Raw genomic sequence first — 18,333 nt, 5'->3', positions numbered from 1 at the left:
GAAGGGAGTGGTCAAGGGGGTGTGTGGTCCAGGAGGGAGAGCTGCCTGATTGGCTGCCATGTATCTGCTGGTCTGGGGTGAGAGGTCAAAATTTGGCACCAGCTAAGGTGAACCCAAATTGAGAACATACGCGGAAAGTTCGTGAACTTCCGGACTTGCGAACACCCGATGTTCACGAGAATTAGTTCGCCGGCCAACAGTTCGCTACATCCCTATTTGGCATAGATCAGCTGTTCTACCTTACATATATCTCGTATCACTATGAGCCATGAGAGGAAAGTAGAAGGATCAAAATTCCTCCAGTTTTGGATGATTAACCTTTTGGCCATGAGCAGTGCCTCCTAGAGAAAGAGTTTGGTACTGGTTAAGTTTGAGATCCTGCATCACAGCAAGAATACAAAACTTGGGGGTTCTATTGGCAGTGATCTATAAGTCCAGTATCCAGGGAAGCTAATATTCTGAGCCAGTATGGAGCAATCTTATCACAACACCACATCATATGTATAAAGGTACCTTTCTCTAGCGCGCCCCTTATACATAGATCTGGAATATGTGCATATAGATACTTTTGATACATTTGTAGCCTCCCCAAACATAAAAACTCACCATCCACCTATGGTTGCCATAGTTCCCTTTAGTTTTCTGCACTTAGGCATTTTAAGGACTTTCAGTTCTATATTTGTCTCTGGCAAAGTTATTTTTGTATAGCTATTAAGACCAATAACCATAATAATAATAATAACCAGCACCCAGGCAATTGATCTAGAACCCAAGCCAAGTATACTGCGTTGTGCAGGGGTAGGATGCCATTAATATTTTTTTTCCATAGGGCCAGGGTTGGAGGCCTAGTTGCTTTCCATGTTAAGAGGATTCCTTTTTTAGCATTATAAAGCATTTGCAAATAGACCCATCTCTGGTACATCTTGAGTGAGAGTCTCAGTATGGCCCATTAAACATAATTTGGGGGAGAATATGTATATGTTGGGGAGAGCAAACCTAGTGTGTATAACATTTAATACATCCTTCCAGAAGTGTTGTATATGCATTATATCTAACAGTCTGACCTGGAACTGGGTCAGAAAAGCATGCTGTAGCTGGATATATCTGAAAAGCATATAGAGTGATAGTAGATATGTAGCTTTGAGCTCCTGAAAGGCTTCAGTTGTCCCCTACCCACCCCATGCTCTAAGTATTTATTTCCCATAGAAGCCCACAGTCTTGCTTCTGGGAGTGATTGGAAATGTGAGAGCTTTGCATTTTCTGAAAGGGGCACACCTGTGGACCATGTGTCTCTTTGAGGGTAATCTTTATTGAGATATAACCCAAAAATATAAATGCCCCCATTCTTTGAGACAGTCTTGGAGAAGTTTGAGCTCTCCCCTCTTTACAAGTAGTTGGCTAATTTAACTTAATACTACTTGTCATTGAACAAGTTGGCAAAGATTTAGAGACAACTAGAACTGACAGATTTACTACTCTCTTTGTCTCAACACAAGTCAATAAAGTGATTAAAATAATAATATAAAAATCTAGCTAAGTAAAAGAACTTATTGCTTTTAAGGAGAGACATTGGCTTGGTCAGGGGAAATTATCAGGACAAAAGGCTCTACAGTTGGCTCTACAGGGATCTACTGATTCTCAGGCCAGAGGGCACAGTCACAGGTATAAACCTAAAGGGCAAACCTCCTGGAGGATGTAATGTTTTCTATCCACACGTATACTGACTGGTCCAGAAAAATGCTTCTCTGCAAAGGTTCAATTTTGTTCCCACACAACCACCTAATCTTTTGGGAACCCTACATGACATTTATATCTTTAATCTAGTACTGAATTTGAAAAATAATTTCAAGACTAGAAAGGGAAGTTTGAGAACAAACTTCATGTTGGGTTGGAAAACGTGAAGACACTGAATTAAATCTGATCTGTTGTTGGCTCCACCCACTTTTTCTAACCTTGGATCACAGTTATATAGTAAACACCACTGTGCAAAGTTTGGGGACCCTGGTTTTAATAGTGTCTGAATGGCAGCAATTAAAATTTCCCCACTGAAAGTCAACAAGTGACATCTGATTGGCTGTTGGTGGCTCTGCCCCCTATTTCTAGCCTGGAACTGCCATTAGGGACTATCTCTGCAAGGTTTAGGGACCCTAGGATTAATAGTTAAAGAACGCCAGTTTAAATTTGAACCAATAAAAGTCAATAGGTAAATTGTGATTGGTGGTTGAGTTGAAGTCACCCCGTGACAAACAGTGGCCCCCAGGCATAAATAGTGGGAGAATGACAGCATTTAAAATTTAAACCAATAAAATTCAATGGGTGAAATCTCATTGGCTGTTAGAGTCCCAACCCACTTTTTCTGTTTTTGAACTGCAGTCCCCCAGTGACTAACGCCAAAAAAATTATGAGACTGACAGCATTTTACACTTCACAATTGAAAGTAAATAGGCAAAATGTGATTGGCTGTTGGTGGTTCTGCCCACTGATTGACTGTGGGTTTGGGAACCCTGGCATCAAACAAAAAAAATTCAATAGGTGAAATATGATTGGGTCTTTGTGGCTCTGCCCACTTTTCAAAACTAAAACTGCAGTCCCCTAGTGACCAACTGTGAAAAGTTTGGGGACCCCGGGGTTATTACCGTAAGAATGACAACAGGTTGGATTTCCCCATTGAAAGTCAATAGGTAAAATCTGATTGACTGTCACCGCCCACTTTTTTTAACCTTGAACCACAGTTGCCTGGTGCCTAACCCTGCAAAGTTATTACTGTGAGAATGGCAGCAGGTTGGAATTCCGCAAAGACAATAGGTAAAATCTAATGGGCTGTTCACAGCTCCGCCCACATTTAGGCATCCAGAAATCATCACATTTTAATTCAGGCTGAGCCCATGACTGTGTGATTAAAGTTTGGGGAGTGTAGCCTCAAAGCTGTAAGATTGGCAGCAGTTTTAATTTCCTCATAAAAGCCAATGGGTGAAATTTGATTGGCTGTTGTTGGCCCCTCCCACTTTTAGGTCATCCAACAAATGTTGCCGTTTCATTGGGGTGACCCCATTATTATGTTATTCAAGTTTGGGGGGTGCAGCTTCAAAGCTGTAAGATTGGCAGCAGTTTGAAAATCTTCCCTGTCAAAGTCAATGGGAAAATTGAGGTGTTCGAAGCGGCACCACAAAAAGACGGGGGGCAGGATCGCTTAGTAAAGCACAAGTAACCTGGTCCCCTATAGGGCGAAGAAGTGTGGGGAGTTTTGGTGTTGTACCCCTAAAACTGTAGGAGAAGTAGCGTTTAGAAAAGGGGGGGCGCGAAGAATAAGAAGCGGAAGAATGAGCTGAAGTGGAAGAACAGTCTGTGGGATTTTCAACCCAACATAATTAGTCCAACCACAACTCCCCTTCCATTTCACTGCAAGAGCAAATATACCCCATACGCCCAATATATACCGTCTCATAGTCAGCAACTGTAGGTTCTCCTTGTCACACCCTAGAAACCACAGAACTTTATCTAAGGGGGAATGGGAGGCTCTTAAAACACTGAGGGAGGGCACCTTATTATAAGGTCTGCTGACCCCAGGTACAATTTATTTACACTATAACTAAAATCCATAAATCCCTACATCAGCCACCAAGGTCTCCCTTTATTTCAGCCACTGATTCTCTTTCTTAATCAGTTGGTGTATTTGTGGGCCACACATAGATCTTGTTCAAGCCTTGTTGTTTTCATTTGTTTATTTGTGACCATGAAAATTCCTTTCCTACTACATTTTTGGCTGATCCTTGCCCTTAATCTGATCAGTATTTTGCAGGATGAACATCAGGACCTATAGCCCTAGTATGGGGTTAACGCAGTCTGGGCCCATAAGAACATAAAATACAGATACAGCCAAGTTCTTTTACCATGTTGTCACGTAAAAAAAATGCCAAATTCACCAGCAGGTGGCGCATGGTCTAGGAGTTTTCTACTGTGTTTTGCTGGCAAGTCTTTGCACTCTAGCACCATCTAGAGGCAGGAATTAACACTTAATATATGGAGTCTGGACATGGTGAGACAAAATATGAAAACTTGCTGCCTGCATCTGTATGCTTCAGGCTCAGGTTAAAATATAGTTAAAGAAAATGATGAATATAAAAATCCACAAAGTTTGTAAAGTGGCTCCGAAGGGATTTGCTATAAATTAATGGAAGTTTAACTTTAGAGCAACAAGAACAGAACAACAAGAACAGATCCCCCGGTAGCTGTGCCTATATTCATTCTACTGTGCAAATCCTCTCTCTCCTCTCTATAAAATGAGGGTTGGCTGAGCCAGGCCCCTTACTCTGTTCTACACACGCACTGATGCTCTACCTTGTTCTGGGTACATTGAGTTTTCTGGAGAATCATGGCTGTATCCAATTCCCTAAAAGAACTGATCTTTCTGATAATGCTGTGTGTTAGACCCTGCAGATCTGAAGTACTGACTGCCAACCCTGCCTGTCATCTTGAGATCATTAAAACACATGAGGAATATGAATATATTAAGGAAGGAGATATCATGATTGGAGGAATGATGTCTGCTAGTGAGGCCCATAGACCAAACCACATAAGAAGAATATTTTACTGCAATGAGTAAGTTTCCCTTCATACTAAGAGCTAATAAAGGGATAACTCACAGGGTGTCAGTTGTTTGTATCTGTGCCAGGCAAATATTTGCATTGTTAAAATGAGGTCTATCTACTGGCATATAGTCTGCTGGCTCTGTCACTCTTGGCCCCCTCTGGTATTACCAAATATAAAAGATAAAGATTAATTTTTATCCAAAACACATTTTCTCTACACAGTCAGAGGCAGAAGGAAAACATAAATGCCTTGGGCCCAACATTTCAGCAGAGGCTGTAGTTGGAGGCAAACCTTTTGGTTAAACATAAACCTAATAGTTACTGTGATTTACTGCCCAATTTCTATTTGACATATATTACAAATATCAGCTTTGATTAGTGCTATGTAACTGGTTATATTCCAGCCCTGATTTATTTTAACCAGCTGTGCCTGACCCCAGCTGTGGTACTGAATTAGCTATTACCTTTATATTATCTATTATAGCCCCCAGACTGCCCTTATCTTTAGGGCATTTGATAGGGGTGACATTTAAGACATTTGCTCCATATACCAGTGCCCCTTATTAGAACCCTTTGGCAGGAATTTCCAGCCACTGAAGCTGAGAACCCATCGGGCCATATGGCCTTGTGATGCAGGGAGCCATTAGGGTACTGATCAGGCCCGGCCAAGTCATCATGATGTCAACAGTATCCAAATATTCAATATCCATATTGACCTGTTTGTGCTTGAGTTCTCTTATTTCATATATACCCATTCCCTGTATGTGTAACTTTTCCCACTTTTTAAGCACAAAGTTTCTGCCTTCAGACAGCTGCAAACAGCAGACTAGGGGTGAGTGAATCTGTCCCGTTTCGCTTCTTATATGAAATTTTTTTTCTCACTTTCTATAGTAATGTCAATGGGTGTTTTTTTTGTCACTTTTATAGTATAAAATATTTTTCATGATTGTTCCCCTTTAATGTTTAGTATGGCGTAGAAACTAATATTCTGAGGCAATTTGCAAAATTTCTTAATTTTTCTTTATTATTAGTTGTTTTTTTCATTATTTCAGTTTTTATTCAGCAGCTCTCCAGTTTGAAGTTTCAGCCGCAATCTTACATAGTTACATAGTTACATAGGGTTGAAAAAAGACCAGTGTCCATCAAGTTCAACCCATCCAAGTAAACCCAGCACACCTAACCCACACCTACCAATCTATACACTCACATACATAAACTATAAATACAACCACTAGTACTAACTGTAGATATTAGTATCACAATAGCCTTGGATATTCTGCTTGTTCAAAAACTCATCCAGGCCCCTCTTAAAGGCATTAACAGAATCTGCCATTACCACATCACTAGGAAGGGCATTCCACAACCTCACTGCCCTCACCGTGAAAAACCACCTACACTGCTTCAAATGGAAGCTCCTTTCCTCTAATCTAAAGGGGTGACCTCTGGTGCGTTGATTGTTTTTATGGGAAAAAAGAACATCCCCCAACTGCCTATAATCCCCTCTAATGTACTTGTACAGAGTAATCATGTCCCCTCGCAAGCGCCTCTTTTCCAGAGAAAACAACCCCAACCTCGACAGTCTCACCTCATAGTTTAAATCTTCCATCCCCTTTACCAGTTTAGTTGCACGTCTCTGCACTCTCTCCAGCTCATTAATATCCTTCTTAAGGACTGGAGCCCAAAACTGCACTGCATACTCAAGGTGAGGCCTTACCAGGGACCTATAAAGGGGCAAAATTATGTTCTCATCCCTTGAGTCAATGCCCTTTTTTATACAAGACAGCACTTTATTTGCTTTAGTAGCCACAGAATGACACTGCCTGGCATTAGACAACTTGTTATCACCAAAAACCCCTAGATCCTTCTCCATTAAGGAAACCCCCAACACACACCCATTCAGTAGATAGTTTGCGTTTATATTATTTCTACCAAAGTGCATAACTTTGCACTTATCAACATTGAACCTCATTTTCCAGTTTGCTGCCCAGTTATCTAATTTTGTCAAATCGCTCTGCAAAGCGGCAGCATCCTGCATGGAACTTATAGTTTTGCACAATTTAGTGTCATCAGCAAAAATAGAAACAGTACTGTCTATGCCCCCCTCCAGGTCATTAATAAACAAGTTAAACAGCAAAGGCCCAAGGACTGACCCCTGCGGTACTCCACTAACCACACTGGTCCAATTAGAAAATGTTCCATTTACAACCACTCTTTGTACTCTATCCTTCAGCCAGTTCTCTATCCAATTACAAATATTATGTTCTAGGCCAATATTCCTTAATTTGATCATTAACCTTCTGTGAGGTACTGTATCAAACGCTTTAGCAAAGTCCAAGTAGATGACATCAACTGCCATTCCAGCATCAAGGTTCCTGCTCACCTCCTCATAAAAGGCGACTTGTTTCTAGGGTCCAAAATTTAGCTGGCGAATTGTTAGATTTGGGTTTTTAGCCATTTTGACCCATAGTAAATATAAAAAAAAAAATCACAACTTTTGTACTATTGTTGAGAATGAGCTGATCTGTGTAAATCCGGCTCCCTGTTCTCTGTTCCTGCAATTGGAGTTGGGAGCAATAAGCACAGTTTCCCAGCACTGAACAAGTCTGTCCCTTTATCCCCATGTCTGATTCCTGTGCCATATAATGACGGGAGAAAATGCCATAATTATCTCTATATGTAAGGTACCCAGGGCTGCCAACAGAAATCACAGGGCCCCTCACAACAAAATTTTCTGGGCCCCCTCCTCCTCCTATGCCCCATTCCCCAATGGCCCCTGCCCCAGTGAACCCTCCCATCAGTACAATGGACACACATACACTGATATCCAGGGCCCCCTAAAAACATTGGTAGCCAGGGGTTAAGTTTTGCATTGATGCTAGGGCAGGGACCCCCTAAAACTTCAGTGGTCCTCCCCCATTGTCCCCCCCCATACTATGGGCCCCCCCCATACTATGGGCCGCTCCCCACTGCAGCATCCTTCAGCTCCCCTCACCATCCTCCCCAACATCCTTCAGCTCCCCTCAGCGTCCTCCCCAACATACTTTAGCTCCCCTCACCATCCTCCCCAACATCCTCCAGCTCCCCTTACCATCCTCCCCAACATCCTCCAGCTCCCCTCAGCATCCTCCCCAACATCCTCCAGCTCCCCTCAACATCCTCCCCAACATACTCCAGCTCCCCTCAGCATCCTCCCCAACATCCTCCAGCTCCCCTCAGTGTCCTCCCCAACATCCTTCAGTTCCCCTCAGCATCCTCCCCAACATCCTTCAGCTCTCCTCAGCATCCTCCCCAACATCCTTCAGCTCCCCTCAGTGTCCTCCCCAACATCCTTCAGCTCCCCTCAGCATCCTCCTCAACATCCTCCAGCTCTCCTCAGCATCCTCCCCAACATCCTTCAGCTCCCCTTCAGTGGTCCTCCCCCATTGTCCCCCCCCATACTATGGGCCCCCCCCATACTATGGGCTGCTCCCCACTGCAGCATCCTTCAGCTCCCCTCACCATCCTCCCCAACATCCTTCAGCTCCCCTCAGCGTCCTCCCCAACATACTTTAGCTCCCCTCACCATCCTCCCCAACATCCTCCAGCTCCCCTTACCATCCTCCCCAACATCCTCCAGCTCCCCTCAGCATCCTCCCCAACATCCTCCAGCTCCCCTCAACATCCTCCCCAACATACTCCAGCTCCCCTCAGCATCCTCCCCAACATCCTCCAGCTCCCCTCAGTGTCCTCCCCAACATCCTTCAGTTCCCCTCAGCATCCTCCCCAACATCCTTCAGCTCTCCTCAGCATCCTCCCCAACATCCTTCAGCTCCCCTCAGTGTCCTCCCCAACATCCTTCAGCTCCCCTCAGCATCCTCCTCAACATCCTCCAGCTCTCCTCAGCATCCTCCCCAACATCCTTCAGCTCCCCTCAGTGTCCTCCCCAACATCCTTCAGTTCCCCTCAGCATCCTCCCCAACATCCTTCAGCTCCCCTCAGCATCCTCCCCAACATCCTCCAGCTCCCCTCAACATCCTCCCCAACATACTCCAGCTCCCCTCAGCATCCTCCCCAACATCCTCCAGCTCCCCTCAGTGTCCTCCCCAACATCCTTCAGTTCCCCTCAGCATCCTCCCCAACATCCTTCAGCTCTCCTCAGCATCCTCCCCAACATCCTTCAGCTCCCCTCAGTGTCCTCCCCAACATCCTTCAGCTCCCCTCAGCATCCTCCTCAACATCCTCCAGCTCTCCTCAGCATCCTCCCCAACATCCTTCAGCTCTCCTCATCGTCCTCCCGAACATCCTTCAGCTCCCCTCAGCATCCTCCTCAACATCCTTCAGCTCCCCTCAGCATCCTCCTCAACATCCTTCAGCTCTCCTCAGCATCCTCCCCAACATCCTTCAGCTCTCCTCATCGTCCTCCCGAACATCCTTCAGCTCCCCTCAGTGTCTTCTCCAACATCCTTCAGCTCCCCTCACCATCCTCCCAAACATCATCCAGCTCCCCAGCGTCTTCCACAACATCATCCAGCTCCCCTCAGCATTCTCCCCAACCCCTCCCGCTCACCTGCCTGCTTGCTTCGTCCGTGTTAAGAAAACAGCAAGATGCCTGACACAGTGCTGGGAATCAGCATTTTTATTGGTCAGTTCTCTTGCACTTAAATTTAGGTTTTTGGTCAGTATTTGGTGATTTTTCATGCGTCTATAATTGTTTTTCAGCAACTTCTAAGAAAAAACTAGTGGGTGCAGAAGCCCTTTAATGTCTTTATCCTACAATGTCAGCCTAAATGCTAGTTTTAGATCATTGCATTTAAACTCACAATCAATATCTGAACGTTTGTTGGAAGAAAACTGAAATGTGAATGTGTATGGCAAACTTATAGGCTCCTACACGTGGGCATTTCCCCTGCATTCTCCTGTGGTGGATTCTCCAGCTTTTCACTGCAGAGGAGCCCAGGGAGAAATGTGATCCATTCATTCTTATCAGTCCTTCTGACCCAGGCGCATCCAAGCACCAAACACAGGTGGGGGCATCATGTTGTATTCCTCCTGCATTCGGCACTTACATGCACCTGTGTCAGTACCAATAAAGAATGGATTGGGTTTCATCCTGTGCTCCCCCCGAGGAGGAATAATCCACCGCTGGAGAATGTGGGGCAAAACACCCATGTGTAAGAGCCCTAATAGGGGCGTGCTGTAATTGTGCTTTTGATATGAGCAGCTTGAGCAGATTCCTGTTATTTCTTTTACCAGGCCAAGTCCCCAGCAATACAGTTATCTTGTGGAATTTTTCTTTCTTGTCAAGGAAATTAATGAGAATCCAGCCCGGTTACCCAACAAAACCCTGGGATACCATATCCATGATTCCTGTGGAAGCCCACAAAGGGCACTAATGAGCCTGTTTAAGATATTATCTGGTACCAGGGAACCAGTCCCTAATTACTCCTGTGTGCAAAAGAGAAATATTGTTGGCTTTATAGGGGATTTATACTCTGAACCAACTGTATCTATGGCACTTATTCTGGGAGTGCTTGGATACCCCCAGGTAAGAAAAGTCGGGAATTAGTACCTGGGCTGGAGGGGAGCCGACTGCTAAAATGGAAAGTATGGGGAGTATTTTAGTAGCACAAGAAAGAACAGGCTGAATAGAAAGTGCAAAAAGTTAACAATGTGAGACTCCCAAAAAAAGCAGTAGTTATTGTGGTTAAAAGTTCATTTATTAGGACACGTTTCATGCCTATAGCAGCACTTACTCACAGGCTAATGGTCACACCCCTATACAGCTCTATTTAAAGGGGTTGTGGCAGGGCTGCCATCAGAAAACACAGGGCCCTTTGCAACAAAATTTTTTGGGTTCCCCTTCCTCCCACACCTTGCCCCCAATGGACCCTCCGTCAGTGACCCCTCCCATCAGTACAAAGGATGACAGACATTGGTAGCCAGGACCCCCTAAAAGATTTTTAGCCCCAGCATCTTCCTGCTTCCTGTGGCTCCCCTTCCTGCTGCAGACTATGGAGACGTGTTCCCTCCCTTCCCACTATTGCCCCGTTGCACCTATCTGACAAAAGACACAATGACACCATTGTGTGGGTGGAGTTTGGCCACAGCTTTATTATAGAATACAACCTCAAAAATAGTCCTTGCCATGTATTTCAACTTTTCTAAACATCTTAAACTGTTTTGTTAATGAATGCAGGCCACTGCGAACGCAGTGGGCATGTAGAAGCCATAAAACAACCCAGAGCTTAAATGGCCTAGGACTATCCCTACGCCATTTGCTGTGACAAAATAAATATATATATTGATATAACTTTTTTTTTTTGCATGAAACAGAGCGGTAATAAACTTACATCCTTAACCGACGGCACTTATATAATAATGTTTCATAAAGTGAATGTGCTTAAACAGGGAGGGGGATGCCGCTCGGTGGAAGCCGGAAGACGAATGGGCAGCAGCACGGGAGATGCAGGCACAGAGGGGGAGGGAGCATACTGACATCACAAGTACGCACAGGGCAATCGCATTCCATCTGCTGCTTGGTTCCCACTTCCAGCTTCCCCCTAGTGCCACCACCCACTGATCAGGACTGCAACAGGAGGACCAGGACTGCGATCCATGCTTCAGGACAGGTGGGTGTTTTTGCACTTACACACACTTACTTACACTCACTTTTTTAGCAGGTTTTTTTTCATTTTGCACACTTATATACACTAATATACATACTTACACTGTTTATTTTGACAGCGTGACTATTTTTGTTGTTTCACTGATTTCCACAATTTTTGTGGTTTTATTGCATTTTTATCCCTGTATAAGTGTTCCTAATCTGTTTTTAGCATAGCTTTGTCATGTGTAACTTTGGTGTACAAAATTAACTTTACCTGTTTTGAATTTATCAGAATGTGTATATTCAAAAACTATATAGTTTTCTGGGGGTCTCTGTATAGTTAGGGGGTGTTACAGCACATAATACACTGTCAGGGGGCTCTGTATGCAAAAACTGAGTTGGCAGGCGAGAAATCCATATGCACTATTTTCATTTTTGGGTCAGTATATACCACAAACTTTGGTATATCTATGCATATTGGGCATCAAACTATTCAGTAGGCCTCTGGTGTTCCTATTTGGGGTGATTTGCCATTGTACATAAGAGATTGTGTGAGATAAATGCGGCAAATTGAATAATTTCTATGTGATTTTCTGAAATGTCATAAAAATCTGCAAACTTAGAAATGCCTTATGGCTTGGTACTTTGGAATAAAAAAAAATGTGTACCCATTATAGATTTGGGGGGATGTGCACTTTCCAAAAATATATGGCTTTCTGGGGTGAGTGTACTTTTTTGTAGCATTATCCCACATATAGGATGTAAATGTGTGATTTTGCATTATCTGAAATAATAGATGATATGGGGGTATGTTCCCATTGGGGCCCCTACATGCCACATATTTAGGTAAACCTATACATATTGGGCATCAAACTGTTCAGTTGACCCCTGGCATTCAAATTCAGGGTGTTTTATCTTGGTACCTAATGCTATGTGGGAGATAAGATTCTGCAAAGTGGAAACTTTGAGGGGATTTATGGAAATATCATCAAAATTGCTAACTTTAGAAAAGCTTTGCTGCTTGATATTTTGGAGTAGAAAGACATGGGTACCCATTTTAGATTCGGGGGAATGTGTACTTTCCAAAAATATATGACTTTCTGGGGTGAGCATACTTTCTACTAGCTTTATCCAACATATAATGATGTAAATGTGTTGATTTTGCAGGAGCTGAAATGACAGAAACAATAGATCATATGAAAGTATCTTCCCATTGGGGCCCCTACATGCCACATACTTAGCTAAACCTATACATATTGGGCATTAAACTGTTCAGTGGACCCCTGCCGTTCATATTTAGCATGTTTTATCTGGTTACTTTGTAGGAGATAAGATACTATAGACTGGAAGCTTTGAAGCGATTTTTAAGAAATTTCACAAATTTTGATAAAAACCAATAACTTTAGGAAAGCATTGCGACTTGGTAGTTTGGAGTAGACAGGCAGTTCTACCTATTCTGGATTCCCCAGAATCTGTTCTTTCTAAAAATGTATAATTTTACTGTTAGTGGAATTTTTGGCCTTGACAGCTTTCTGGAGCAGTGCTTTGGAAATTTGGTAGTGTACTGCAGGGAGTTTCTGACCTATACAAGTGAGAAATCTCCATAAAACTATATATATTTGGTATTGGCATGTTCAGAAGACATGGACTTTCCAAATCGGTTGTATTTTCATGCATAAAATAATTTTTGTTTCTGGTGCATTTGTTTATATTATGGAAAATATTATTTTTTCTCATTTTTTATATATTTAGAAGCCAATATCTTTTTACAGAATTGGAATTACAAAAAGAAGGAATTTGATATGGATGTTGTAATACCTTGTTGATTGTGCATTTATAGTCAACACATATCCTCACTTCTCCATTTGGCTTCAGTACAGGCACTATTGGGGGGGCCCAAATTGAGTGGGTTACTGGAATTAGTGCCGCTAGTTGCACTAAGCAATCTATTTTGGCACCTATTTTTGAATGGAAAGCAAATGGTACAGGCCGTGGCTTCATGTGTATTGGGACAACTTTGGGATCCATGATATTGGTGAGCCCTTAAACCCAGGCCTTCTTCAATTACGCTGCTAAAGTCTTTGATGAGCGCTTGCAAAGCGTCTGCTGTTGCATAATTTACTCCGGTTAACTGAATGCCTCTCTACTCCTAATCAACTTGCTCTTTGTCCCTTAGTAATGATGAGGCGTAGTATTCCTCTGTCTTTTTCATAGTGGACTTTAACAAACCATGTGCCCATAACATCCACAGGCTTTTTATTGTTATCAAGTCTAACGTCACATGGTAAAATAGGTGGGTAATTAGTGGGTCATAATGCATGGAAGGTTTCTCCTAAAATGAAGGAATAGTCACAGCCTGTATCTACCTCCATTCTATACTTAGATCCTTGTAGTATTACATCAGTGTATTTCTTTTTGCCCATTGGCTGATTTCCAACACTATTTATAGTTTCAGAGACATTTTTACTATATGGGTTGCATTTCCAGATATATTTGCTCTGGCTTGCTTGGGTCTCTGTAGATTATCAGCTGGGCAGCAGACTCTCTGTATGTGGCCATGATGCTTGCATTTGTGACACACAGCATTTTGGAAATGACAGTTGCCACGCAGATGACCTCCCCCACAACTATGGCACATTACTTTTGCTGGGTCTGATACTTGTGCTAATGCAGGCTGTAGTTTAACATCAAAGAAAAGAAAAGAGAATGCCCAAAGGACAAAACCACTTGACTCCTCCCGGCTAAACAAGTAATAAATAAACAAACTACTAATCAAATAAAGTAAATAATCAAATGAAAAATGAGTAAATAAACATGTGAAAAATCCTATATCTAAAATGAGCAGGATAAATACCCAATATATAATGGAGGCTTGGGTATCAAGACCCCGAGCCTAACGCTCAAAATCAGAAGGTTCCTATTTCTCATTCAGTTTTCATGAAAGCAGGGAAAAGAGTGTGCTCACCGATATCCAGTAGTGGCCCAGGTGCTCAAGGCCCTGAACCCGAAATGTCCTCAAAATTGCTAACTTTAAAAAAGCTTTGCTGCTTGATATTTTGGAGTAAAAAGACACAGGTACCCATTTTAGATTCGAGGGAATGTGTACTTTCCAAAAATATATGACTTTCTGGGGTGAGTGTACTTTCTACTAGCTTTATCCAACATATAATGATGTAAATGTGTTGATTTTGCAGGAGCTGAAATGACAGAAACAATAGATCATATGAAAGTATCTTCCCATTGGGGCCCCTACATGCCACATACGTAGGTAAACCTATACATATTAGACATAAAACTGTTCAGTGGATGCCTGGTGTTCATATTTAGCATGTTTTATCTGGTTACTTTGTAGGAGATAAGATACTATAGACTGGAAGCTTTGAAGCAATTTTTAAGAAATTTCACAAATTTTGATAAAAACCAATAACTTTAGGAAAGCATTGTGACTTGATAGTTTGGAGTAGACAGGCAGTTCTACCTATTCTGGATTCCCCAGAATCTGTTCTTTCTAAAAATGTATAATTTTACTGTTAGTGGAATTTTTGGCCTTGACATTTAAATTAAGCAGCTTTCTGGAGCAGTGCTTTGGGAATTTGGTAGTGTACTGCAGGGAGTTTCTGACTTATACAAGTGAGAAATCTCCATAAAACTATATATATTTGGTATTGGCACGTTCAGGAGACATGGGACTTTCCAAATCGGTTGTATTTTCATGCATAAAATAATTTTTGTTTCTGGTGTATGTGTTTATATTATGGAAAATATTATTTTTTTCTAATTTTTTATATATTTAGAAGCCAATATCTTTTTACAGAATTGGAATTACAAAAAGAAGGAATTTGATATGGATGTTCCTGTAATGCCTTGTTGATTGTGCATTTATAGTCAACACATATCCTCACTTCTCTATTTAGCTTCAGTACAGGCACTATTGGGGGGGGCCCAAATTGGGTGGGTTACTGGAATTAGTGCCCCTTGTTGCACTAAGCAATCTATTTTGGCATCTATCTTTGAATGGAGAGCAAATGGTACAGGCCGTGGCTTCATGTGTATTGGGACAACTTTGGGATCCATGATATTGGTGAGCCCTTAAACACAGGCCGTCTTCAAATACGCTGCTTAAGTCTTTGATGAGTGCTTGCAAAGTGTCTGCTGTTGCGTAATTTATTCCGGTTAACTGAATGCCCAGGGGCTCAAACCTCTCTACTCCTAATAAACTTGCTCTTTGTCCCTTAGTAATGATGAGGTGTAGTTTTCCTCTGTCTTTTTCATAGTGGACTTTAACAAACCATGTGCCCACAACATCCACAGGCTTTTTATTGTAATCAACAAGTCTAACGTCACATGGTAAAATAGGTGGGCAATTAGTGGGCCATAATGCATGGAAGGTTTCCCCTGAAATGAAGGAATAGTCACAGCCTGTATCTACCTCCATTCTATACTTAGATCCTTGTAGTATTACATCAGTGTATTTCTTTTTGCCCATTGGCTGATTTCCAACACTATTTAAAGTTTCAGAGACATTTTTACTATATGGGTTGCATTCCCAGATAGATTTGCTCTGGATTTCTTGGGTCTCTGTAGATTATCAGCTTGGCGGCAGACTCTCTGTATGTGGCCACAACACTTACATTTGTGACACACAGCATTTTGGAAATGACAGTTGCTACGCAGGTGACCTCCACCACAACTATGGCACATTACTTTTGCTGGATCTGATACTTGTGCTAATGCAGGCTGTAGTTTAACATCAGGCTTGTTATACACTTGATGCAGCTCTGATGCAATAACTGAACTGGGTGAGGCCTGTATTTCCTTGGAATGCACAGATGCAGCCTCATAAGCAAGTGCTTCCTCCTGGGCCAAAGCGAAGGTTAGGTTGTGCTTTGCTAGCAGCCTTCTTTGCACTGCTGCATCCCTGACCCCACACACAAGACGGTCCCTTAGCAAGGATTCCAAGCTGCTGCCAAAATTACAACTTTCTGCCAATCTGTGCAGCTCTGCTATATAGGCAGCAATACTCTCATCCGGCTGCTGGCTGCGTCTGTTAAAGTGGAACCTCTTAACAGTTTCAGATATGGTGGGTGCAAAATGATTTTTAAGCTGCTTAATAATTTCCTCAAATGAGCAGTCACTGGGTTTAGTGGGGGACCATAGGCGGAGGGTGACTTTTTTGTTTGGGGAAGCTAAATATGGGCCATACATAGACTGACCTAAAGCTAATGTGAGAAAAAATTAACCTTCCAATTACCTCATGCAGTTTTCACTGACTTCCAAGGATTCTATGCAAAACTGCAGGTGGGGGTGCTTTTTTCCACCATAAAATGCTTAGGATGTAAAAGTATTCATACATGCACTTCTGTGAGGGGTTCTTCGTCCATTTGTGTTTGTGATCAGTTAGCTTAAAGGGGTAGTTCACCTTTAAATTCACTTTTAATATACTGTAGACTGATATTCTGAGACAATTTGCAATTGGTCCTATTTTATTATTTATCTGTTTGTTAGTGTCTTATTTACCCTAGCAACCAGATAGTGGTTTAAACAAGAGATGGGAATATGAATAGTTAAGGGACCTACATGGAAGAATAAGTAATAAAAAAAATGACAATAATAATAATATTAAAGCCTTGCGGAGCAATACTTTTTGGCCCCCATTTGAAAGCTGGAAAGAGGCAGAAGAGAAAAGCAAATTATTCAAGACCTATAATAAAATTAATTAGGAAGAGCAATTGCAAAGTTTACATTAGTTTTATAGAGAGAGAGGCAGTGGGTACTGACACCTCAGGCACATTATATACAGTGAGATACAGTCTGTTTTTACAAAACCAGCACATTATTTACAGTGAGATGCAGTCTATATTTACAAAACCAGCACATTATACAGTATACAGTGAAACGCAGTCTGTATTTACAAAACCAGCACATTACATGCAGTGAGATTCAGTGGGTACTGACACCCCAGGCACATTATTTACAGTAAAACGCAGTCTGTATTTACAAAACCAGCAAATTATATACAGTGAGAGACAGTGGGTACTGACACCCCAGGCACATTATATACAGTGAGACGCAGTCTGTATTGACTGACGGGTTGAGGTTTTTTTTTAATGTCCCAAGTAGGTTTGGGGAGGCTCAGCCTCTAGCCTTATTAAAAATCTGCCTATGTGAGGGACACCAGAGAGCACACAATCTCATAAGTCTTTGAGCCTATGACACTCAGCAGCACTGCACGTCTCTGCACAGGGTTTGTCACATTATTTGCTCCTAGAAAGAAATGCAATCTCTCTGCATAGAAATCCCAGGAGGAAGGCCTGGCAATGTCTTCTATGTGGCCCAGGGACCCCATTATGGAGCACTAAAGTCTCAAGGTTTTTCTTTACTCACAGACTTGTACATTTTTTAATGCATTAATCCCATCCTCGTCGCCAGTGTTATGTTCTGAACTCAGTATTATAAAAGAGATTCACAGCAGCTGGTAGTGGAACAGGAATACAGGAGTGGGGTAGGCAGGTCAGTCACTTACTGATGAGGGGAAAAAGGGAAATAACAAAGGATGAATTTTGATGGATGTGGAAAGAAACATACTGTGCTCTGGGCAAAGAGACTGTGTCACCTTCTTTCCTTATTTACAGATCAGTTACGGGGCTACAGACCCTTCCCTCAGTGACAGAGTCACCTTTCCATACGTTTATCGGACAGTACAAAGTGATGAGGAGGAATATATTGCTTTGTGCAAATTACTCAGATATTTTGGCTGGAACTGGGTTGGGATTATTCAGTTTGACGATTACGTTGGATACCAAAATCATCAACTTCTGGTAAAATATCTCTCTAGAGAAGGCATCTGTGTTGCATTTACAATGAAATTAGCAAGAACTCCTAAAGAGAATGCACCAAAACAGATACTTATTACAAAATCTTCAACCGATATAATTATTATTTGTGGAGATGGGGGTACACTTAGTTCTGAAGGATTATATGGTGTCCGTCACTCATTAAGTAAAAAGACCTGTATCTTTTTATCTAAATGGTCAAATCATTTGGATGCTCCAAAAGGTGTTTTTTTGGATTGTTGTGGTGGGAGTTTGCTGTTTGTGCAGAAAGGAATAAGAGACCAATTTGACCCCAGATTCAAAGAGTTCTCAGACAGTTTCCACC

This window comes from Xenopus tropicalis, chromosome 1 (genome assembly GCF_000004195.4).
Source record: "Xenopus tropicalis strain Nigerian chromosome 1, UCB_Xtro_10.0, whole genome shotgun sequence".
Classification (NCBI taxonomy): Eukaryota; Metazoa; Chordata; class Amphibia; order Anura; family Pipidae; genus Xenopus; species Xenopus tropicalis.
Note: the sequence above shows the minus strand (reverse complement) of the source record.